Source organism: Manis javanica, chromosome 1 (genome assembly GCF_040802235.1).
Source record: "Manis javanica isolate MJ-LG chromosome 1, MJ_LKY, whole genome shotgun sequence".
Classification (NCBI taxonomy): domain Eukaryota; kingdom Metazoa; phylum Chordata; class Mammalia; order Pholidota; family Manidae; genus Manis; species Manis javanica.
In genome coordinates, this window is record NC_133156.1 from 210,068,716 (window position 1) to 210,095,354 (window position 26,639).

The 26,639-nt window shown below is 34.7% G+C and overlaps 1 pseudogene; it reads right to left on the reverse strand.

The window, feature by feature from the left end:
- Positions 1–19,686: 19,686 nt before the first annotated feature.
- Positions 19,687–20,417, reverse strand: LOC108408491 (thiopurine S-methyltransferase-like; annotated as a pseudogene).
- Between the last annotated feature and the right edge of the window lie 6,222 nt (positions 20,418–26,639).

Consider the following 26,639-nt stretch of genomic DNA (forward strand, 5'->3'; position numbering starts at 1 on the left):
TCCTGACCCTCAACCTCTGTGAGACAGCAAATACTTGCTGCTTTTAGATGCTAAATTTTAAATAATTTACTCCTTATAGAGCAATAGACAGCTAATATACTTATTTGTTTAAAAAAAAAATCTTGTGTCCTTACGAATTCCCCAGCATTTGGCCTGTGTGTAGAGCTAGCTCCTTCCACAGATGAACAAAACGCAAGGGGTAGAGGGACTGGAGAGCAAAATCAGGTACACTTTTTTTCCCTTCTCTAATTTCTTGAGATTGCAGAAATGAGTTGTAACCTTCTTGTTTTTTTTGAGATAATGAGGATTCTTCTTTTGACTCCTACATTTAGGATGCTCTTCACTTTTTTTAAACAAAAGAAGCCTGGAACACTGCCAGTAGGGGTTTAACAGCAGGTGGTTTCATCTACCTTGGCTGCTGAGGGCATTTCCTTGTGTTTTCTTCACATCCCTCTTGAAACTATTGATTAAGGTTGTCTGGCTTCCCAGCACCATGGAAATTGGAGTTTTCTTGCGGTGGGGTAGTGTGGTCAGACTGATTTTTTGATATTTGGGGGACATTATATGGGAACAGCAGGACTAGTTCCAGTGAAAAGTATATCCATATGTCAAAAATTATTAACCCCATTGTTTCTCAGCCTCACCAGAACACTGACTCCATTGAATTCATCAAAATTTGTTCTCTGCTGATTATGTTGTCCATGAATTAAGTGGAATACTTGACACCTAATAGTATATTAGACCAATGTTATTAAACATAAAGATGGCACTTTAAAATAACTTCTATTATTGAAAACAATTTTGAATACCAACAATTTTTATTCAAAATCTATACTAGCATTTCTATGTTTCTCATCACTTCTCCATTTTTTGTTTAATTGCCAATATAAAATTCATAATATGCTTTATATTGATTCTTCCATGATACCAGGACATTAATTTTTATTATTGAAACCAGATTTCCTTTCAAAACATGATTCATTTCCAGTCCTCTACCATTTTGTTTTAGTCTCATTTTTAGCTCAGATAGTTACTTCTGAACTACTGATGTGAATACTAAAAACACTGCATGTTTTTTTTCCTATATAGAAGATATTAATGTCTTCAAAAGTAAACTTAATAAATACACTCATATGTATAAGGGTTCAACTATTTACTGGGAATATTACTTAGTATTTTGAACTCCTAAAGTTGCCTATGCCCATTGAGAAGTTCAGTTCCCTCTGGAATTTTTTGTGTTATTCTGTAACATAGGAAATACAGATCTAATTCAAAATAGCACAGGTAAGTTGGGTATTTAGACAAATCTGTCCTTGATTGTAGAAAAGAGAGTTTAGAGTAATAAGGATGGAGGGAGACCAGTAAGATGCTATGTTAGTAATCTTGGCAAGAGATAACGAATACCTTAACCGGCACTGTGGGTAACAGAAGGGAGAAATACATTACAGAAAAGTTCAGAGGTAAAATTGGGAAGATTTGTTGCATACTAAATTAACTATGAAGAGAGTTAATGGATATTTGGTCAGGGTTGCCTTGGTAACCTCAGTACTATGCATCTTTTTGGTGAGAAAAACACCAGAAAAGGAAGCACTAGCTCCTTTGCCACTGAATGATGTTAAAAGGAATTAGAAAAAAAAGTTTAAGTCTCAGGTAAATGTTAGAGGAAAACTTTTACAAACAGTTAATGTTATCCTGAAACTTCTGTTTTATCTGAGAAGCCCTAGGGACTTTAATAAAACCTCTCTTCACCCACTAATTTGCTACAATGGTTGGACAAGACCCTTTGGACTTGTAAGACTAGCATGCTTGTGCCACCTATATAAATTTATATAAAGTTATTTTACCAATTACATGAAGAGCTAAAAAGAACAAAAAACGGTAACAATGAATTCAATTAACATTGTTTCCTAAATTCTCTCCAAATGGCGTAAGAGACAATGGAAAAACATGGAGATCATTGCAGAAACAAACTTAAAAACACACTCTGAATATAACTACTACTCTTTGTCTTTACCATCACCCTTCTAAACCAAGACACATGTCTCAACTAAAATAGTAAATAATAAAAAATAAATGAAATAGCTTCAAACTATTTGCAAGACAGAAGGAAAAAATATGTAAAATGGAGCTTTTGTGTTGAGTTAATTCTCTGTTAATGGAGCTAAATTAATAATCTATAGGCCTGTATAGACAACTCCCATTATTTTGTGCTCACCAATAAGCTTGGAACTGTGGCTTATAATTGGAAGTAGGGAGCCAAGTATATAAGAGGAAGAACGTAATGGAAACAGCAATTGCCTGCACCTCATGACACTAGTTTGTGAGATACGTCTCCCTTTTGGGGGACAAACAGGAATAATGGGATAGTTTTAGGAATGCTGTTTGGATATATTTAGGAAGTCAGTTCACAGCCATTGTAATCTGAGCTTTCAAAAGCACACAACAGTTGAAAGCAGATCACATTTGGGTTATGTGTAAGAATGTGATCATTGTCCATTGGCACAAGAAGTACTGAATTGCGCTTCTGACATCGCGTGTGAGTCAAATAAGGCAGCATTGCTGGTTAAGGAGTATACCTGCCATTTTAAATGTGAACATACAGAGAAAGATTATACCTGAGGAGAAAGCTCTACCTCTAAAATCTGGCAGGATAATATCCTAAAATTGCTCCTGGTATCATAATGGAGTGATATTCAATGTGTAGTCCCAAATCAATAGCAATATTACCTAGGAACTTACTAGAAATAAAATTCTCAAGCCTCATATCAGACCTATAGCTTCAGATCATCTGGAGTGTAGCCAAGTAATCTATTTAATCATACTCTCCATAAAATGTTTATGCAAGGTGAAAGTTGAGAATTGCCTAAAGAATAATTGTACTCATTCACACTGTATAACTTCTGCAGCATCTTCTACAATTTTTCTCTAAATTCTGCCCCAGTAAGGAGATAGGAAGTGTGCAATATGAGCAAGTTTAACAGAAAACGGTGACACAGAGAACTCTAGACAAATTATTAAAGGTGGAACCAATGGAAGGAGACTGATTTATGTTAAAATTGAACCCTCTGATAAAGATATCCATGTATTGTTTGTATAAATGTAAAATAATGAGGGAGTGGCAGCTGGAAAACTGAATAACCACATGTACTAGGATCTAATATATACTAAATAGCCAGGTATCCTCAGTACCAGATGGATCAATCTGACAGAGATTTCACTGTACCCTTTCTTCAGTAGTGCTTTCCCACATTCCAATTCATTTTATACTTCTGACTCTCTTGATTGGCTGTTTGACATAGATGGTTATATAGGGAATTGGCAAGCACTTGGAGACTTTGCAAAGAAAACTCAGGTCAAAGTTAACTCACTTAACTTTCACATAGAACATATACTGACCTTTGAGGCATTATAAATGACCACCTGTCCTGTGTCATCACATTCAAGCAGTTACCAATGGGGCACAAGCTCTAATGTAGGGAGGACTCCTTGATACTTTTATTTTTTCATTTTGTCATATTTTTCTTTATTAGATGGTAAGAAAAATATTGCATGAACCGTAGAAATGGGAAAGTGAAATAACCTCAGAATTCATAACCATGGGTGCAAAAGCTAAAAGGCAATTTCCCATATTCCTTGGAACAAAAAACCCCTTAGTTGAACTGAGTGGACAGTGTGGCAGTACTTCAGCAGGAGAGTGTGCAAAGAGCATCCCTTTTGGTAACAGATAATAAACACCTCCATCGATGAGGATGTGTTCTCTGGGTCTTCAAAAGGAAGACAGAATTTCCTTCATGACTCTTTCAATTCTTTTTCCTGTGGAGAGAAGATATGTGTAAATAAAGCAAAGGGAGCTATACTTTTTTTACTTGCTGGAAAATTGCTAAGACATGTATCTTCAATTAGAACCTTACCAACTAAGGTTCACTTCAGTTAGCACATGACTTAGCAGTTCTAAGCCATGGATCGTTCAATCAGGTAATCAGGGGAAGTCCTACTTCCTTTTCAGAAGTTGCTTACCCAGGAGCTGACCTCGTTGTACTGAACTTCGGCTGCTCATTCCTCCCCTTCTGTTTCCCCCCAAGTAGGTCCTGGGCCATGACCCATGCTCTTAAACCTCGATCTTTATCTGCCTACAAAAGTTAACTTCATAAGCCATATTCTCAATTCACAGACAAATAACTGAGGGTGCAGCTTTGAAAAGGAACCTGAGGAGTGGGAGGGGATGGGTAAAAAAGGGGAAGGGGATTAAAAGACACAAACTTCTAGTTATAAAATAAGTCATGGAGATATAGTATACAGCATAAAGGATATAGTTAATATTATAACAACTTTGGTGACAGATGGTAGCTAGATTTATGATGATCACTTTGTAATGTATATGAATGTTGAATCACTATGTTGTATAGATGAAACTAATATAATATTGTACGTCAACTACAATCCAATAAAATATAGATAAAATATACAGTCTGTGATGAAAAAAGAAAAAGGCAAGGAACCTGAGAGCACATCTCAGCTCAGTGAAGGAGATTACTAATCAGTGATGTCCGACAGAACAGCCGAGTGGAAGGATGGTGGGCCTGTGCCCTGCTCTGGCCATCTCTTTCCCCAGCTGAGGCATGATATCTTAGTTGTTAACTGTTATTCGTATCTCAGCCAGTAAAATTAACACTTACTATCAAGAAGGGTGATACTGATGATTGAGATAACTATTACCCTACACATGGTTTCTTGCTTTTTCTATCTTTATACTTGCAATAATCTTTGAGATAGACTTTTTTCCCAATTATGGAAGTAAGAACAGCAATTTGCCCAAGAAAGGTTAGATATCTCAGGTTCATACTCCTAATGTACAGAACTGGGTTCTCAAACTCAGATGAGAGACTCCAAGCCTGCCGTCTTGGAGAAGGCTAATATAATGACCAGAAAATAATTAGAAAACATGAAACACTCCTCCTTGTATTTATTATACAGTGTCTGTCACATTATGACAGTATTATACCATGTAAATAGGTGTAACAGAGGAACTTATTTATGACTATACAAAAATACAGTGATACACAATAACTTCAGGGAATTAGGCAGAATTTTGATTGTCATTCAAAAAAAGAAGGGAGCATAGATTCATTCAATTGGATTATTCAACAAGAAGATGCCTAAAATGAAACAAAGATCCCTGCCATAATTTTTTATAATGCATTCAGCAATATAAAATACTTAGAACCTTAGGAAACAATATTACATAACTTGTGGGAAGTCAGCTGAGGAGCAATAATGGATGTAGTGTATATTTCTGATCTGTAGCTGTCTAATACTAACATGTAATTTCTATTTTAATCCACATATGATTTTGTAAATAAAAAGAGGCATATAGTCTTGGTGGCATTGTGTGTGGCAATATGTGATTGAAGAGGTTCCCTTCGCCATAGTCTCAGATAGGCTACGTCTCTTATAATCTTTGAAGTCTAGAGCATCTTCATAGAAGTGTAAAGTGAAAGACCAAAGCTGTGAACTATGAAGTGGTATTTCTGGCACAATGAGCTAACATGGCAAGAAAGGGCTTTTCCTCCCCAGACCTATTAATAAAGTAGAACAAGAAGGTAGGAAAACCGTATCTTTACTTTTTTTTAAATTGCATGATTTTCACTGAGGCATGTTCATTTAACAGCCTTATCTTATAATTATTATCAACTTGAGGTGAGTTGATTGCAATATATGATCACAAAATGTACTTCTTGAGACAGGAAAACCCTATTAGGATTAAATACTATCTTTTTGGGGTAAAACCATGACAACATATCAAGTGTGAAATTTCTAAGATAATGATTATTTGCATTTAATAACCTAATGTGCTCATAAAATCTCTTATCAAAATTTTATCTGAGAATGTTGCTTCCTCAGATATATCTAATGAGAGAACTGAATATAAATGAAATAGTGTTACTGGCCATTAACACTACTAAGTATCAAGAAGTGAAGCAGAGCCCTGCCCGCCTCCACGCTTGGGATGGTGGTGGTAGCATCAGATGAATAGTTACAGCTGGTCCACGTGAAGACATGATGCACCTACAGATGTTCTTTGTCATAACCGACTCGTTTTATGAATCTTTGATGCATTACATTGCAATTGAACTTCAGTTCATAACTTTCCTGAGGGTCTGGACTGTTTCTTGACAATCACTGAAATCAGCATCATGTGCTGGAAGTAAGTCAGACACATCTGTTTTAAAAGCAAGTTTCTCCTCAGAAAGCTATGAGAGGTATTTCCTTTCTGAAGCTTTGGCTTCACCACAGTATGATAGGAATAGCAGTCTACCTTACAGGTTCATTATGAAGGTCTTAATGAAATCATGCATTTAAAGAACCCAGCATAGTATGTAGCAACATGTGCTTGGTCAACAGTTACTATCTTCCCCCTTTTCTTTGTACCTGAAATCCTAGTGAACAAATTCCAGTCTTATATATGGCAGATGATCAAGAAAATTGTCTTTTTTTCTTTTTTGAAACAATGTTATCAAGATTTACTTTACCATAAAACTCACCCATTGTAAGTGTATGATTTGATTTTTTGACTACATAACAGTAACCAAAAATATACAGAATTTCCTCTAGAATAACTGAGGAGTTTATTAATTTAACCATAGATAAGATTGGGAAGGAAATATAAGTTTTATTTCTGTATGCCAGCAAAGATGGCCAGATATTGTAATTTATAAAACATATAACATAATACCAATTAAAATAAAATGAATAGAAATAAAATGTACAATAAAATGCATAAGATCTTGATGGAGAAAATTATCAAACATTATTGCAAAATATTAAAGGCATATATAAATGTATGGGCAAACTCTATTCAAAGAAATAAAACATCAGTATCTTAAAGTTATTGGTTATTTCCCAAATGATCTATAGGTTAATTGCTTTTCAGTCAAAATCCCAGCAGTATTATTTATGGAACTTGGTAATCATATGCAGAATTTAAAAGTAAGATCAAATGGCCAGGAATAACTATGTCATGCTTGAAAATGAGCAAGATATAAGCTTGTCTTACCTAATATTCTTATTTATTATAAAGTTATATGAATGTGGTATGGTATGGGTATAAAGACAGATAAGATGACTAAGTTTTGAATTTTATCAAATACATGTATATATACATTTGTACATGTAATTGAAAAAATTTATATATGGCAGAGATTATCATTTCAGGTTAACAGGAAAAATATGGACTTCAATAAATGTTGTTTGTGACATAGATTTACACTATACACAGAAATAATCCAAATGGATTAAAGACAAATGTAAAAGATAAATATTAGAGTTAGAATGAAACATAAGAATATATTTTTATGACTTTGTCATATAAAAAAATTTCTTAAATGAGATTTAAAAACTGTATGATCCATAAACTTAATGAGTAAAGAATTATATTGAAATCTAAAATTTTTATTCATTAAAGATATGGTAAAACAGAACACAAAACATCTAGAATATATTTGTTCCATGTCATCAATAAAGCTATAGTTTTGTGTACAGTTTAAAGAAAGCCTAAAACTCAATAAGAAAGATAACAAAATAGGAAAATTGGCAAAAGACTATTTAAAGATATTTCACAGAAAAAGAAAAACTCATTTAGAAAGGCTCCATTTCATTCTGGAAAATGCAAGTTAGGAAAGATAGGACAATACTATGTCACACGTACCATATTGAATATAAAAAGTTTGACTTCAAAAGTTTTAGAAAGTTAGTGGATAATAAAAATTCCCATATGCTTTCAGTTGTTTTAGTTGGTAGAGTCATTTTAGATATCAAAGTAATAAATAATTGGTCACCATATAGCAATGAAAATGAATGAATAATATAATACACATTAATATGATAGTTCTCCAATAATATGCTGAGGAAAGCAAGTTGCCAAAGAATATATATATTTCATGAATTTTTTATGAATTTCAAAAAAAGCAAAATTATTAGGGGTCCATTCATATGAGATAAAACTAAAATGATAAGCAAGGAAATGATAAAATTTAGGATGTATCGGAAGGGAGAGAGTGCGATTTTGAGGGACTCAGAAGGGGTTCAAACTTTTCAAAGAGGGTAGAGTGAGGGGAGGATAATGTATTCAAACAGAAAATTCTCTTTTAGTTGCAGGAGGAGTTGGGTAGAATGTTCATATGTGAATAAATCTCATCTCCATCACAAAAGCAAAAACGTAAGTGAATCCTGTCTTCTGTAGGATTTTCCATATTTTATAACTGGTATAATTTCTACTCTTCCATCTCAATAATTTCTTAAATTATTGTATGAAGTATTGTTACTGCAAAGCTTGCTAGGTAATCCACAAATCACTCTGTCCATCATACCAAACTCAGTGCTTCGCTGATTCTTTCTTGCGTGAGTTCCATTACCAGTTCATATTCTGACTCTAAAAAAAATCCCTACTCAAAGAATATCTGCTATTGAATATTGAAATTTACTCTCAGCATGCATTTTTCAAAAATGACAATGGTATTTCAGTATAGCATTTCCTAATAAAAGCTCTTGCTCAATTTTTACTTATTTTCAGATATAATTTAACTCAAATGAAACTACTGAGATTTATTTTGCTATAAATTGTGTATTATTTGCCTGCCAGAGGATGTTGATTAGGCAATACCAAGTGATGACAACAATTCAATTCAGAAAAGAAATAGTTAGAAAGAAGACTTTCTACAGGTGTGAAAAAAAATTGCACAAGTTAAAAAAAAGCATATCATAAAAATAAAAAAATAAAATAAGGCAGATACAGATTTAAGTCCCTGATCCACAAATTAACACTTTTGACATTGAATAACTGCCTAACTTCCCAAAACCCAAGGGTGTTTATATACTATACCACCTTCCTTTGTTGTCTTACACCTGGTTTCATACTGGTGTAGTTAGAGAGATGTGAAATTCCCAGTGTACTGCCTAGATGAGAGCAGACAGACAATAAGCCATACTATTATTATTGGGAATGCTGGTTTGTTCCTACTAGAAACAGTTAGGATACATACTCAATTGAAAAATATTTGACATTTTCTCTCCCAGAAAAACTTGCTTCCTGAAATTGTCCCCATATGTTAAAAAGTTTCCTCATTTTATGGGAATTAAAAAGAATGCTAACTTGAAGGCTAGCTTTTGGAGCTTGATGCACCTTCTAAAGAGCTAGTTTTTTGCAAGATGTATAATTTCAGTAAGAATCATCACCTCTCTTTTCAGTGATATTGAAAAAATATTAAGTGTCATCTGATTTTTCAATCCAACCAAGGCAATTTGTAGATCGGAACCTCTGTGGACAGCTCTTGCAGACAACTTAGTGTTTATATTAAGGTAATCTTTATTTCCCTGTCCTTTCCTTGCTTTGCTTTTCCTTCTACCTGCTGGTTCTGTTAATTTAGTCACCTATTCATTCATTCCTGTAATATCTATTGTTCATCTACTATGCTCACCATTAGTTAAGTAACATAGTTCTCTCTCTCTTCCTCTCAGTACAATTTTTCAAATACTTTAAGACAGCTTTGAAGCTCTTGCTTTCTGTCTTAAGTGTCACAATTCCATCTAGTTATTTATCATTCCATTAAGTTTTCTGTCTCTTCACCATCCTAATCTCTCTCTTTTGAATATTTTAATATCTTTTACAAAGCATGATAACAGTTGGGTGAAAATACTTTTTGTTATACAAAATTCCTTCTGCTATATACAATATTATCTTAAAACATATTTGATCATTACACATCTACAAATGTTCATACTGGAGCTACTAGATTATTTTGTAATTGATTTGCATCATTGATTCCTAGTTTACCTGAACCTAAGTATCTCTTGGGGAACTTATTCATATATAGGTCACTAAACCTCTATGTTGGATATATTCATTCAGTGGATCTGGGAATTTCATTTTTTCTTTCCTTTTGAAATAAGCATTTAGGGGATCCTTTTTTTTCAAAGAAGTTTGGAAAACATTGGTATAATACATTATTATTGATACATTATATTAATTATTATCAGTAGTGATAATTATATAAAAATTAAAATAAAATCCATTCACTGGTTTTGTTTTTAGAAACATGCAATTTAAATTAATGCTATACTGAATATTTCAGAGTGGTCACATTTAACTCAGTGGGTTGTAGAGACAAGACCCATGGAGAATCAAAAGCCCTAATCAATGACTGTCACTTACTAATTGTATAACCTTGAACTGGTCCCTGCTTTTCTCTGAGCCTTATTTCACTGATCTATAAAAAAGCAGACACTAATACTTTTATATATATTTCACTGAATATTTGGGGGATAAAATGAAATAATGTGGATATAGATGTGTAATGGGATAGAGCTTTATATATAGTCAAGGTTGTTATCAATTATGTACTCTCAGTAAAATTTCTGGAGATTGGTAAGGCATCATGAATTAATTAAAATTAAAGTTTTCTAATTTCTATTCAGTTTTTTTTAAGTATTTGATATTGTAGTCTTACATAATCCTTTTCTTAAGACAGATTATAAACCAACTAGTATCATCAATGCTGGTATCATCAAATACATTTTCCCTAGCTTTGATACGGGTCAAAAACTACAAATATTTATTTGTAAAATGTCTGTCAGTCAAACGGAGTCCTCAGGTGGAAGGGAAGTGTAATCAAACCTAAGGCTTTTGTGTTGATTCAGCCAATCTAAGGATTAAGTGCAGTTGACATTTAACAATGCCATGGCTGGTCATTACATAATTTGAGCAAGTAAATAGGTAAAGGTCTTCTGTGTGCATTAATACATAATCAACCCTGCAATTTTAATTATATTTCAATATTCTCAGTGTGAGAAAGAATCCACTACCACTACCATGATTGCTTTTGTGACTTGTTATTTTACCTTTCAATTTTTTCTTTAAATATGTCCCCTTTCCTCCTTCATTTTTAAGTATTATAGAATAAAATATATTTTTTAATTATCAAGTTTCTCTTTTCTTTTTCTCAATTTCTAAAGGAAGAGTATTCTCTCATATTTCTATTTTATGTGGAAGATTCTGCCTCACCTGGGCTTTTTGAGTAGTGATTCATGACAATAATCCACGGTGTAATATTGACTAGATTCTTCTAATTCATTCTAAAATAAAAGTAATTGAATATGCATATAGAAAATCATTCTATAACCTCACAATCACTGAGTAATTTTATTGAGACTTGCACTTTGGAAATACAATCTATGGCAATTTGTTGCAAAAGGCAGTACTTCATCTTGATTTCAATTGTATTAAAATGTTAGGGTTGTAATTTCATTAGAAAGGCAAGCATAGACTATTAATTGTTCTCGGGTCTTACAAAATAATAAGATGGTTTCTGTCCTTGAAGACTTTTAAATTTAAAAATAAAACAGAACAAAACTGTTTCTTTTAGTCATCGACTCAACCTATATTGAACATTTTCATTCTGAATCCTTCAAATAGTGGTCAAAAAGAAGTGATAACTTTTCATATATGAGAGACAAAAAAGGGGGAGGTTATATGAGCTTGTGTGATACAGAGGAAAGCAGACGGTCTTATAAGTCAGGGCAAGATAGACCACACTGTGAATATGCCACACACCAACTCTGGCTTTTGATTATGTCATTTAGATTCGCTGAGCCTCAGTTTCTTCATCCATGGCTATATCCTAAAATGTTACATAAAAGAAACAATTCATGTAAACTGTGAAATATGAGATAATATAATCCTAGAAAGAAATCAGTGCACATTTGGAAATCTTAGCAGAATGAGGAAAAAGAACTGTCTTCCATTTAAAGCAGACAGGGAAGAGATGAAGAGCAGCTATTTAGTAGTCATTTCAGTAAATTAGAGCTTAGAGAGTTGCTAAACACCATCATAAGTTTAAAAGATCACAGAATCTCTTCCTATCAGCAAGTTCTGGAAAATTGTCTATAGAAAATAGAGCTGGACCATCTGGCTCAAGCACCCCCAAGAATCCAAACAGCTTTCTCCCCATTGTTTGGCTAAGCTTGACTTACATTTTAAACAGAATCAAAGTTTCTTTTGTAAATTAGAAATTTACAATATAAATACTGGTAGAGGTAATACTATGGAAATAAATTAAGGTCACCTAAATGAGGACAAGCAGAGCTATTTATTTAGAGCTTTCTCTAGCAAGGGAGTCAGACATCATCCCTTGCGTTGGGCAGAGATTCAGTGGTAGGAGGGTAGTAGAAAGCTTTACAGTAAACAAAGGGGAAGGCTTTAGGTATGCTCTGAGTAGAGGTCACTAGGATGAGGAAACTGGAGCCAGGCTAAGAGAAGCAAAGTATTCTGTGTGGTTGATTTTGGAGCATATCTGGCTTTCTCTGGTTGACCCTAATTGGATGAAGGGGACAGGGGCAAAAATTAGGGTAGCTAGCGGTTACTGATCAAGTCCTAACCATTCTGGGTAATTGTAGTGATTGTGATTTGACTTCCCAGGCTGGTTGCTGCAGAAGCTGTGGGTCAAAGTATAATATTCATGTACAGACTGGCCATTGTCCATTTGTATATTCTGCCTTTCAGTATGCAGAAACCCATTGCCCAAGTAAAATACATCAATGGTTCAGCTAGTAAAAATTACTAATAGCAGATTCTGGGCCAAACTGATTAACTAACTTGATAGAAAATGAGAGTATAGAAAGAGAGAAAATGAGAAAGTATAGAAAATGAGAAGGAGGAAAGGGAAAATGAGGAATGAAGGTTGGAAGAGGAGACACAAGACAAGGAACATGGCAAAAAAGAAAGAAAAATGGCAATGCCACAGTAAAAAACATGAACAAACTGAATAAATGACTAGCTCTGTGGTCACAGGTGGCGATAGCACATACATTCCACCAACATGCATTTCTTGATTTCTTACGGGCAAACTTCTGCTAGATACATTGGAGAAATTCACTTAAGATTGGGTTATGATTAGTCTCAGTTATTTCCAAAGATGTGGAGTTCCTTTATTCTCTGAATTAGCAAGAATCCACTGCCTAAAATTTCCTTCGTCAGGCCGTGTGAAGGATCCCATTTTCTCTGCTATATCAAACGAGCCATTTCTCCTCCTAATGTGCCTTTCCTTGCCCAGTGATGACAAAGCCGCACTTAGCCCTGCTTTCTGTTCTCAAGGGGGCTCTGCACCCACCCTCTGATGCTTGAAACTGAGCCGTTATTTTGTCTTCCATCATTAAAGTTATGGACATGCATCTGCAGAGTCAGAACAAGGTTCGGCCATCACGGTTCACCCACACTTGTTTATTTCCTCAAAGCTATATTGATACCAATATCATTGTTTCTGTTACTTAGACCTTCAAGATTTATGGCCTTTCTTTACCTATGTATGGAATAATTTCTTATTAATTTTAATCATTGCAGAGGTGATTTATAAAGACATCCCTCTGCTACAGTCAAATAATGTGAAGAGTAACTTCAGTATCATTGGGAACAGAAGAGGCAATAGATGTGAAGATACCTTAAGCAGATGAGGACATGATAAACGCTTAAACTATATCAATCTATTCTCAATCACAGTCCGACCCATAACATCAGTCCAGCACTTACAGAGAGTCTTCGTTATGACTCTGCTTTTCCGCAAGACATACGTGTGCTTGTGAAGGACATTTTTGAAAGGAAGTGGCCGGGTTCGTCCACTCTGTCTTCACTCCTCGTCTTCCTTTTCTCATTGCTCCCTTTCCCCCTTGCATTGTTTTGGAATTTGGCTTCCCTTCCTTACACCACATTACACTCTTGACTGAATATACTTTTGCTTAGTGAATCTCCAAACTCATGAAATGATTAGTCTTCCGTTTACAAGAGAGGTTTTTCAGACATAACTGGACATATACTCATCACATAGATATTTCATTGTGGGTAATTTCATTATGTCTATTTGAGGGGGATAAAGAAAAACCTAAAGCCAGTGAACAACAGAGCCCTGCCTTTTATGTCTGGAGCTGCCACTTTATGAACTCACTAAATGGCTTGGTCATTTGCATCTATAAATGCCAACTCTTCAAAAACAAACAACGTTGGCAGCAAAAAAACACTGAAATGAGATTCATTTGACACTAAGATAAAAGAGGTTGGTACTTTTTAATTTTAATGTTTTAGTGCCTAAGTGGATGAGTTGGCATTTAGCTGTTCAGAGAGCACTTTTAGGAATCTTTTCTTAATTGTGTGTTTTTTTTAAACCTCTTCAGTGTGTTATTACCTCTGTGACTCACATGTTTGGTCATACAGAATAGAATCTCTTATTTTCTTCTGAACAAGCAAAAGATACAGCAGTTGTCCTCCCTTTACTTATTAAGAGCATATCCAGTGTGTACTGACTTTGACTCTCCCCCAGTTCTCCCCTTGGTAAATTATGTAGATCAGGTGGTGCTGGTAGATCGTTACAGAATTTCAGTCATGGAAGCACATCGGACCTAAAAAATCAGATTTGTATTGATCTGCACAGATCCTTTAATTAATGCTTGATTTTCCATAACTATAAAGCTTAGCTACAATGTCTAATGCACTAAAAAAAAGCACAAGAAGTTTCATAGGGAAATCAGGTTAACACAAAAAGCGTGGTTCGTCTGGGTTGAGTTCTATGATGCCTTGTTAATAATGTAATTATAAAGAGGAATAAAAGAGTTCTGTCCATGGATGAACACTTGTTTCTGTGGGAAAGTAGTTGCGTTAAGGCAACAGTAGGGGACAGAAATACAAAGGGGAATTATTCATCTGACAAGATTGAATGGAATATAGGGTACAGAGGAACAGAAACAATAAGCATGAGATAATAGTTTGGTACCAGAATTGGGTTTTGAAAGACACACTAAGCAGTTTCAATATAATCTAGCTCATAATTGAAAAACGTTAAAGGTTTGCAGAGAGATGCATGACTTCTTTAGTAGAAATGCTTTGTACACCAGAGGCAATTGAAATGGATGCCTGTGTGATAAAATCATAGATGGATATCTCAAGATGAATGTGAATAAAATAAAATGACTCAGACTTTTTCAAATTTAGAAATGTTATTATACTTTGTGATTGTCACTTCCAGACCATAATGTCATACTAAATGTCTATAATGGGGTTGGGTTTTCCAGGGAATATGATGGATGTTCCCAATCTCAATCATCCTTGCAAGAGATTAAACCAAAGAAAGACAATGAGGACTCAGGAAACAGAGATTTAGATGGACTGGTTGTAGTGGAGGGTGAGGGGTGGGGCGTGGAATCTCTCTCTTTATGGGCAGTAGCTGTTGTGGGTCATCTTCTGAGCTGTGGAGAGTGGGTAGTTAGTTCTAATGTTGGGGAATAGGTGGAAGCTGGGAAGGACACAGCTGGGAACCTATGCAAGGAACCATTTTAGTAGGTGAGAGAAATTCCGTTTTTGCATGACTTACATTTCTCTTTCCTTATTCCCTAAGCTTTAGTGAAGCCCCTTGAAATATGTATTATTTAGTCTTAGTTGTTTGTGCCCATTTTTTGAAAATCGAGGGAGAGGAAGGGTTAGCAGGAACAGCACAGGGAAGGGCAGGAAATTCCCTCACACAGGGCCAGGGTCATTAATGGCGCTGGAAAGGAATAGAAGACTAACTGCAAAGAGCCAGTCCATAACACAAAAAAAAGGCTAGTGACACTAAGAGGAAAATCAATGTCAAAAAAATGGGACAGTAGAGCTTGAGCCATTAATAGTGTGCTTCAGTGGTTATTACAACATACGACTCTGACTAGAGACTTTGGTGTGTAGCGCTTCAGTGTGGGCAGGTGGTTCGGTGCTCTCAAATGCAGTCAGACCCTTTAAATTCAGAGAATATTTATGGCAAGAAATGAAGAAGTGGGGAGAGAAAAACATAGCAGCTCTGGGCTGCAAAACTGTGTGTAATTAAATGAATTTTTGTTGAAATGATGTATAGAGTAAATACAGGGTAAAGAATATGACTTGTTTTCCATATTTTCTTGTTTAAAGATCCATAGGACAACTATTTCTAAAATGTCTAGTAATCTATAAATTGACACTCCAACATATAAACCAATTTTATTTGTATTTCTATTATTTTTTTTATCAATTGCAAATAAGTCATTCTACATGTCTGTGTGTACTAGGGATCTATTAAAAAAATTGGATGGATCCCCATACTCTTTTATTCCTTTATTCATCAAAAAAAGGGGGGGGAATGATTTTTTTTTGATGATGCAATTCCTTCTTTCCCACAAGTCTTTTTGAAATTTTGCAACAGCACTGGGAAATACACATGCCATACATCTCAGCATCTGAGATCTGGTACACATTTTTTATAATAGTTTGTGAGCTCCCATTCAATTTGAAAAAAAGAGTTATTTATGCTAAATAATCTTTAAGAAAACCAAACCAATTTTCTCTACATTGTATTTTTTTTTTGGAGTGTCACTGATGTACAATCTTATATTGGTTTCAAATATACAACACAGTGGTTCAACAGTAACCCATATTATTAAGTAATCAACCCCTCTGGTATGGTTACTATCTATCAACATAGAAAGATGTTACAAAATCATTGACTGTATTCTCCATGTTGTACCACAGTCCCCATGACACACTAATATTGTGATTGCGAATTATTGTGCCCTTTTATCCCCCTCACCCTCCCTACCCACTCACCCCAACACCACTCCCTCCATAACCACTAGTCACTTCTCAGTGTCTATGAGTCTACTGCTGTTTTGTTCATTCTGTTTTGCTTTGTTCTTATATTCCACAAATAAGTGACATCATATGTTATCTGTATTTATCTACCTTGCCTATTTCACTGAGCATATACCCTCTAGATCCATCTATGTTGCTGCAAATGGCAATATTACTCCATCGTGTATATGTACCACCTCTTCCTCATCTTTTCATCTATTGATGGACACTTAGGTTGCTTCCACATCTCGGCTATTGTAAATAGCACAGCAATAAGCATAGGAGTGCATATGTCTTTTGAAACAGGGATTTTGTTTTCTTTGGCTAAATTCCTAGAAGTGGGATTAATGGATCAGATGATATTCCTATTTTTATGTTTTTGAGGAACCTCTGTTCTGCTTTCTACAGTGGTTGCACCAATTTACATTCCATCTAACAGTGTAGGAGCATTTCCATTTCTCTACATCCTCACCAATATTCGTTATTTCTTGTTTTTTTGAATAGTAGCCATTCTAACTGGAGTAAGGTGATATCTCATTGTGGTTTTGATTTGCATTTCCTTGATTATTAGCAATGTGGAGCATCTTTTTATGTGTCTGTTGTCCATTTGTATTTCTTCTTTGGAGAAATATCTGTTCAGATACTCTACCCATTTTGAAATTTATTTATTTGTTTTTTGGGTGTTGAGGTATATGAGTTCTTTATATATTTTGGGTGTTAACCCTTATTAGATGAGTCATTTACAAGTATATTCTCTCATACTGCGGGATGACTTTTGTTCTGCTGATGGTGTTCTTTGCTGTACAGAAACTTTTTAGTTTGTTGTAGTCCCATTTGTTCATTTTTTTATTTTGATTCCCTTGCCCAAGGAGATATGCCCAGAAAAAAATTGCTCATGCTTCTATTCAAGACATTTTTGCCTATGTTTTCTTCTAAGAGTTTTATGGTTTTATGACTTAAATTAAGGTCTTTGATCCAGTTCGAATTTATTTTTGTGTATGGGGTAAGACAATAATCCAGTTTCATTCTTTCACATGTAGCTGTCCAGTTTTGCCAATACCAGTTATCGAAGAGGCTGTCATTTCCCCATTGTATATTCATGGCTCCTTTATTGCATATTACTTGGCCATATATGCTTAGATTTATATCTGGGCTCTCTATTCTGTTCCATTGATCTATGGGTCTGTCCTTGTGTCAATACCAAATTGTTTTGATTACTGTGACTTTGTAGTAAAACATGAAGTCAGGGAGCATAATCCCCCCAGCTTTGTTCTTCTTTCTCAGGATTGTTTTGTCTATTCAGGGTCTTTTGTAGTTCCATATGAATTTTAGAACTATCTGTTCTAGTTCATTGGAAAATACTGTTGGTGTTTTGAAAAGGATTGCATTGAAACTATAAACTGTTTTGGGCAGGCTGGCCACTTTGACAGTATTGATTTTTCCTATCCATGAGCACAGGATAGATTCCATTTATTGGTGTTATCTTTAATTTTTCTCTAGAGTGTCTTACAGTTTTCAGAGTACAGATCTTTCATTTGCTTGGTTAGGTTTATTCCTAGGTATTTTCTTCTTTTTAATGCAATTGTAAATGGAATTATTTTCCTGATTTCTCTTTCTGCTAGTTTGTTGTTAGTATATAGGAATGCAACAGATTTCTGCATGTTAGTTTTGTGTCCTGCAGTTTTGCTGAATCCAATTATTAGTTCTAATAGTTTTTTGATGGAGTGTTTAGGATTTTCAATATAATATATGTCATCTGAAAATAGGGAAAGGTTAGCTTCTTCCTTACAAACTTGGATGCCTTTATGTTGTCTGATTGCTGTGGCTAGGATCTCCAGTATTATGTTGAAAAAAGTGGTGAGAGTGGACATCCTTGTCCTGTTCAAGATCATAAAGGAAAACTTTTCCCTTTATGGGTTTGTCATATATGGCCTTTATTATGTTGAGGTACTTGCCCTCTATACCCATTTTGTTGAGAGTTTTTATCATGAAATAAATTTTGTGAAATGCTTTTTCAGCATTTATTGAGATAATCATGTGGTTTTTATCCTTCTTTTTGTTAATGTGGTGTGTGATACTGATTGATTTACAAATAGTGTACCATTCTTGCATCCCTGGAATAAATCTCACTTGGTCAAGTTTGATGATCTTTTTGATATATTTTTCAATTCAATTTCCTGATATTTTGTTAAAGATTTTTACATCTATGTTCATCAGGGATACTGAAAACCAAATCAATTTTCAATTTGAATACTTCTATAAAAGGAATAGATTACCCACTTTCCTTTAAGTGAACTCACTAAGCTATTTATTCATAATCCTCTCTTTGTAAGTGGAGTGAGCATAAAATTTGAAGTTAAAAGGAAACAAAGAAATAAACTAGCCATATTGGGCAAACCACCTATAATTTTGGGAATTTCCATTTCCTCCACCACAATAAATAATAAATATCTATCTTGGTAGTATCAAAATAAGTTCAAGTATAAGAACATTCTTCAGAAACTGTGAAAACTCTATGAAAATATTAGCTCCCACTGTATTGACAAATCATCTTTTTTTCTTTTTTAAATTTATTTTTACAGTTTGAGAAAAATACTTTTTCCCATATAGGTGATTATTTAATTTTAAAATTTTTTTATTGATTCTGTTACACATAAAATTGCATAAGAAGAACAAAGAATGTCAATTTTTGTATGTTTATTATATTCTTTAAGATGCACTGCATTTCTTTTCTTTTTTAATTATACAAGTAATATATGCAGATTGCAAAAAAAAATCTCACAATCTGTAAGTAAAACACACAGGTATCATGCTCTCCATTCTAACAGTACCTACTCTAACATTTAAGTATGTGTTTTTCTAAAATGTTATATGCATTTTGAGCAAAGATCTGTGATATGATTTATGAGTAATTTTTTTTCCAAAAGTCACCATTATAGTTTCATATCTTAGGATAATTTTCAATTGTCCCAAAGCTCAAAAACATGTTGACATTACTTCTTTTATTTATCTTTCATTTACTTTACTGTAAATAGATAGAACTTTTCAACAATAGAGTCAATTCCCCAACTTCTATGTTGTTCCTCAATAGAATCAACCTTCTCAAGACAATGAATATTGCACACTGACCAAACAATCTTAATTTCAGTATCTGAAACATAAAATAGTGAGCTTGTGTGTTGAGTTGGATCAAAAGAAAGGACACCCAGAGGTAGTGAAACCCTTTATCCATTAGGGACAGTGTTGTATCTGCATAGCATTTATGATCACCTGGGCTAACAGTAACTAAAGCTCCTCTATCTCAAATCTTGTCAGATTTGCCAGTATTTGCTCTGGGAAGATGAAAAAGTCTGCAGCAGTACAAGGAAATATTCTCTGAAGAATTCTTGACTATTTTGGCTCCAGGAATTTCCATGATTGGTTCTTTTGAGTAAGAAAGATTCTGCTCTACAAAAAATTCCCATATCCCAAAGTCTCTGATTTCCACTCCTACTACACTGTGTCCTCCATCTGCAAACCATTTTGTCTCAACTGCTTTTCCACGAAAACAAAAAAATCCCCTCAGTCCCCTCTTGCCTTTAAGAAAAGTATCTAAATGCTTCTTTATAACTGATGTCCTTGCTCTTGATGAAGTGAAATTTTGTGGTCCATCCACTTTTCTTGCCATTCTTCCAGTTAGTTCTTGGTTTTTCTGAACCTCAGGATCAGGGTACTCTTTAATATCAAGTAAAGTTCTAGTATCATCCATACTTGTATGGACAACTTTGCCTTACAAGCAATGTCTCCAGTGCCTCTGTGGGCTGCCCGCTGCCCACTGATGGTCTGGTGCCGCCGCGCAGCCCCAGGGCCAGTGATCATTAAACTTTAATCTACTAATCAACATGATCATTCCCATTAAAATGTGTTTTCTCAGTTAACAGCTTTTCTTCTTTGAAGAAAACTTCATTGAAAAGATCTGAGTCTTTAGGAACATAAAACAAAGGGAAGGATGAGTCTTATTTATTCAATAGGATTTTGCTTCTATTATCAGATATTATTCCAAGTTCTTGAGAAAAAGGAGAATCAGGCAAAATATCTTCATCAGAATTAAGAAAGAAACCAGGTATACAAACAAGCAACTAAAACCTAGAGTGGCAAATGTGATGATAGATAGAAATACAAGTTCCAGAGAAAAGACAGAGGAGGAAGTAATTAATGCCGCTTGTTAAAGGCTCAGTTAAAGAGTATATTGCAGTTAACATTTGAGTTAGATCTTATTAAAATTCTTCAGGCAGATAAAAAAAGACTTAGGCAGAGAAAACAATATGTACATATAAATGGATGAACAAGAGTGCTATATGCTCATGGAATTTCAAGTATTGTCACAATATAAAATAAAGAGCAGCTAAAAAAGTGGGCCAGGACTAGAGCCTGGTAGTTCAGCCATACTAAAGTATTTGCCCTTTTTGCTGAAAGGTATAGGCAGGTGAGACAGAACTACTTAGTCCTCATGTCTGAAGTCAGCCACAAGAGAATGTAAGAGAAGACACAGCTTTTGATCTTACAAATTCATGGAAACTCAAATAAAGGACAAGGTTTGTAAGAAATAGAAGATATAAGCATGCTTGACAAATGGTTGGCTGAAACATATGTACAGTCCACATGTGAACAGATTCCTAGAGAGAATGAGCAAATTGCCTGATCCAGAATCGTACACAATACTGAATGTATAATTAAATGACTGCTTAAAGATCATACTGTGTAATTGTTCATTGCAAAATTAGAAATAAGTCATTGAGAAGGAAACTAATTCTAATATTCTTGGTGCTCTTTCCATAAAACTTTATATCTGGATGTTTTCTAGTCATTTCCTTTTAACACAATGTACTTTGTGCTTAGACTTTGAATAGGGTCAAAGTATGACCTTGTAGAGAGTTCTATTTCTTCCTTCTTTAGGGAAAATGAAAAAATAAGTAGATAGGAAACATTTTGTTAAAAAGTGTGACTTGTAAAATAAGTACTTGAAACTCATTTTAAGGGGCACATACAATTGGGTGGGATCCACCTTTCCTCCAGGAAGAAAATAAGAAGCTTTGGGGTGAAACAGGAATATGGCTGAGCTGAATATGGAGTCAATTTTAACCAATAACATGCTTGATAACCTTAAATCCTTTTCAACTCTGAGCAACAGAGACTATATCAAATATTCCCTATAGAGTGCTTAGCATAATGCCTGGCACATAATAAGTACTTATAAATAACAGCTACTGCAATCAATTTCCTCCTGTATTGTAAGGTTTAGACTGCATGATGTCTAAGGTCCTTCTTGGTTCTAATAAATGATTTTTTGTACTGGAAGTGGAATATTTACTGATTTTAAGTTATTTGTTCCTTTTTCTTAATCTTTGATGGATACTCTTGTTCTTCAGATGTTAACTACATAGCATTGGTGATGTTGGGCCATCATATTTATTGACCTAAAATATAGTCTTATCCAGGATCAGGGATTCTCTACCTAGTAGAGGAAGAATCACCTTGGAAGAATGTAAACTGTGTAAATTTATGAGCCTTACCCACAAAAATTCTGATTTCCTAGATTTGGGGGTGGGCCCAAATGATTCTGATCATGTGGTCTGAAGATCACAACTGAAGAAACACTATACTAAAGGCCTCATATTGATAGTGTGACACTGCATTCTAGAATAGCAATTTTGGAGCTGTGATAAGTATGGGATGTCGTTATTGTTGTTTTAAAGAAATAAACAACCCACATAATTTTTCTTTCTCTATGAGAACCAGCACAAAATTGAAATTCAAGCCTAATTCCTGCATAAGAGAAGACTGGCCTTGTAAGGGCCTCTACCATCACTCATCCTGACATAAGTAGACTTGGTGAGTGCCCTGCCTGACATGGTAGAGGACTACAGAGGCCTGCAATTGCAGCGCTTTCCTCCAAACAACTATTGCTACATTCTGTTGCATTACTTACAGAGGCAGGAAGAATAGCCAGAGAACCACAGAGATTTTGTACGGGATTTGTGGCTGAAAAACTGAAGGGGAAAATAAAAGCTATCTTTAAGTATCATTTCGATGCTCTGGCCATGCAAACCCTAATGATTTTTTATGGGGGAAGGATAGAATTTCAGGTTTTAGTTGGACTGTTCTTACTTGACAAAAGAGAGGCAGGGATTCTGTATTCTGCAAGTCTGTATTCTGTAGAGAATACAAATGACCAGAAAACAGAAAAATAATGCTTTATGTGACATGTTATTTCTGAGCAATTCAAATTCACAACTCATCCATCGTTCACATTTGTGGTTATCGTCATATGAACATTCATTATAAAAATCTCTGAAGACCTCTTGATTAACAGGTAAGACTAAATCAGAGAAGACAGACTTAAAATGGCCAGAGAATCAGAGGATCAATAGGAAATGCTTACTTGAGAATTTTAAAGGAGCTTTAACTAAAGCTTAAGAAGAGAGAAACAAAATAAGTCTTCCAGTAAAAGTTATCTCCTTAAAATATTGAACTACTCCTATTTTGGCATTCTGTGGGGATTTATGCTGAAGTATGATATCTATCAATTAGAAATGAAACACTGCATGAAATTGTTAAGTGAGTAATTTCTAAAGTCACAAAGTCAGCAAAGAAAACAATCTTTTTTCTTCAGTACTCCATGCCTAGCAAAATAGGCAAATTCTAAGATATCCCACTTTCAGTACGGTGTTGACTGGCTAGACCTTTCTGGAATTTAGCTTCAGGAAATTGATAGTAACTGAGGACAGAACACTTACTTTGGGCTGGTAAATCAGAAAGTAAGCCTGTAGAATTGTGTAGTGAACGCACAAGAGGGACTCTATCTTGAGATGGCAAAGGAGAATGCAGAGCTGAAAACTGAATGGGCCACAGAAAGCAGTAAATCAGAGAAGATTATTAATCACTCAAAAACCCAATGACATAAAAACAACTATTAAAGCTAGGTGTTTGAGAGTCAGAGACGTGACATAAGACGAGGGGTCTAATTTAACCGCCAGGGAAAGGGAAAATGCCAGGAGAGGTAACTAGAGCAGACTGGGTGGGATAAGGCCAGGTGGCCTAACCATCATTTACCACTAAGCAAATATACAAGATCGGAGGCCCTTATCTTATTTTATAGGCATAATATAAACTCCCAGATACTAAAATTGGTCTCCTGGAATGAGAAGAAATCTAGATACATTTCCCCAAACTACTAAATAAAGGAATCTCAGACATTTCTTTCTCTTTTTTTTTTCATCTGCATTGTTTTTCAAATTGGATTGTTCCTATCTATTGATATATCTTCAAGTTCACTGAATCTGTTCTGTCATCTCCTTTGGACTATTATGCCCCACCTGTGAAATTTTTTAAAGTACTCATTTTTTTAAGAGCAGTTTTAGATTCCTAAAAAAATTGAGAGGAAGGGACAAATTCTCCATATAGACCCTGCTACCTCATGTACCTCATGTGCATAACTTCCCCCATTATCAACATTTCCCACCAGAGTGGTACATTTATTACAATTGATAAACCAGCATTGCCATACCATTATCACCCCAAGTCCATGGTGTTCATTACAGTTCACTCTTGATGTTGTACAGTCTATGGCTTGGAGCAAATGTATGATGACATGTATCTATCATTATAGTATCATACAGAGTATTTTCACTGCCCTAAAAATCCTCTGTGCTCTACCTATTCATCCCACCTTTCCCCTCAACCCCTGGCAAATTCTGATTTTATTATTGCCTCTATAAGGTTTTTTCCCAGAATATCATAAAGTTGGAATCATACCATTAGGTATCCAATTCTGATTGGCTTCTTTCACTTCGTAATAGTCAATTAAGGTTCCACCATATCTTTTCATGGCTTGGTTACTCATTTCTTTTTAGCACAGATAGTACTTCATTGTCTAGATTTACCACACACAGTTTATCCCTTCACCTACTGAAAGACCATTTTGTGAATTTTTATTTTGATTATTACGATTTTTGGTCTAAAATGTCCCTTTGGTCTTTCTTTTTATCTTCTATTTCTTTTAATTAGATCTTTTTTATCCATTGACTTTAACAGTATTGACATTGCTTGCTGAAGCATTTTTATAATACTTGTGTTAAAGTCTTTGTCAGAAAATTCCAAAATCTATGCCACCTTGGTACAAAAGTCTATTGATTGCCCTTTCCCAAGTAAGCTGAGATTTTTCTAACTTTTTTTATTTCAAGTAATTTTGGATTGCATCTGAATATTTTGAATGTCTTGTTATGAGAGCTTAAGTCATATTTACATCCAATGGAGAATAGCTGGTGATCTATTAATTCAATTCTTAATGCTTTTGATATGCTGAATAGGATCAGATCCATGCATGAGCAGGTTGATGTGCTCAGGAGTTTTTAAAAAGATGTATGAATCACTTTATTCAGCTCTTTCCCTATAATTTTCCCAATGCTTTTGAGTTCCCTAAAGCTCTTCTTTTTGCTCCTCTAGTGAAAAAGCGGGAGTTTTAGTTACCCCACTCTGCTATGAACTTCTGCAACTATGTCCATGTCTCACATAAAAGAAACTGAGAGAGAGACAAAGAGAGAATAAAGAACCTCAAGTTTATAGGTTCATTGGATTCTCTTGGAATCAGTTTCATTGAACAGAGAGAAAGATTCCGTTTCCTCAGAGTTTTGGCTCCTGCAGAATTATGGAACCAATTTCTGTCATTACCACCATGGGACTGCTTGGCAGTGGGCATGAGAGAACAGAGAGCAAGGAAAAAAAAACAGGTGATTTCCATGAATCCTCTGAGTGTTAAGTGTTCCTTTCCTTCTTCTTATGACAGAACTAAGTGGTTCTTCTGGACACTATATACACCTCACTGCCCACTTCTGGTATGCTGAGCTCAGGCTGGGAAATATTAGAAGAAAAGAAATGGCAAGCTAACCCACTTGTTGCATGAAATTTTAAATTCAGGTTTTCTCCAATCTCATTTCTTTGATTTACTTCACAGAGTTCAAATAACTGCTCTACATGTTCTGTACATATTTTATAGTTGTATTCAGTGGGAAAACAAGGTGGAGCCAGAACACCTAGTGTTGATTTTAAAACAAGTCATTTTAAAGCAGATTTGAAAAATTCACAATTTCCACAAAAGATAAATGAAATTTCCTTGACACCCAGAAAAAGAATGATTATACATGGTGGATGTCATGATGTTTACATGTGTGTTGTATGCACAAACTCGTTCAGAAGCAAACATATGTTTATAAGTGCATAGTGAAGAATTCAGGAGAATGGATTCATTCTTATGAAATTAAAAGACCATTGTCTGAAATTACCACCATTAGTTATTTCTTTGGCTGAGCAGTTTGAAAGCTGATACTAAATTATACATATTAGAGGAAAAAATTTTGGCCGGTATTTGTCGTTTTCACTTTTTTTCTCAAATAAGCCCAATTGAGTAAATGGTCATTAATTTGGAATGGGAAAAGTTGAGTACATGGAAGAATGCAAAGGACCCTGCTATTATCCATGTAGTTTTCTTATAGGAACACACTTCCCAATGTATTAATTACATTCATGGTTTCAGCAAGTATCAGTTAAGAGAGATTCACCACAATACCATAAGTCACTCATGGACTCTACTTTTTTTTAATTGGGTTGCCCAGTGAGGTGTATCAAGTGAATAAAACATCCACAGTTAACAAAGAATTACTTTTCTTATAGCTACTTATAGCTACACTTTAGATTATTAAAACTGTTATTTTTAAATGTAGTACTTGCTAATGCACCCATCTCTTCACTTGAATTATGAGAATTGCCTGGACATTTTCCTGCTGTTCATAATCAAAATACATTTAAGAATTTTAAGAAATCTTTTCTTAGAGCTGACTGTAACAAAGACAGGGAACTTGTCAGTAGGTATTTTGAATTTAATGGAGCTAAATATAGGATGTCACATACAAAGTCTACCTCTGGGGGTTTTGAA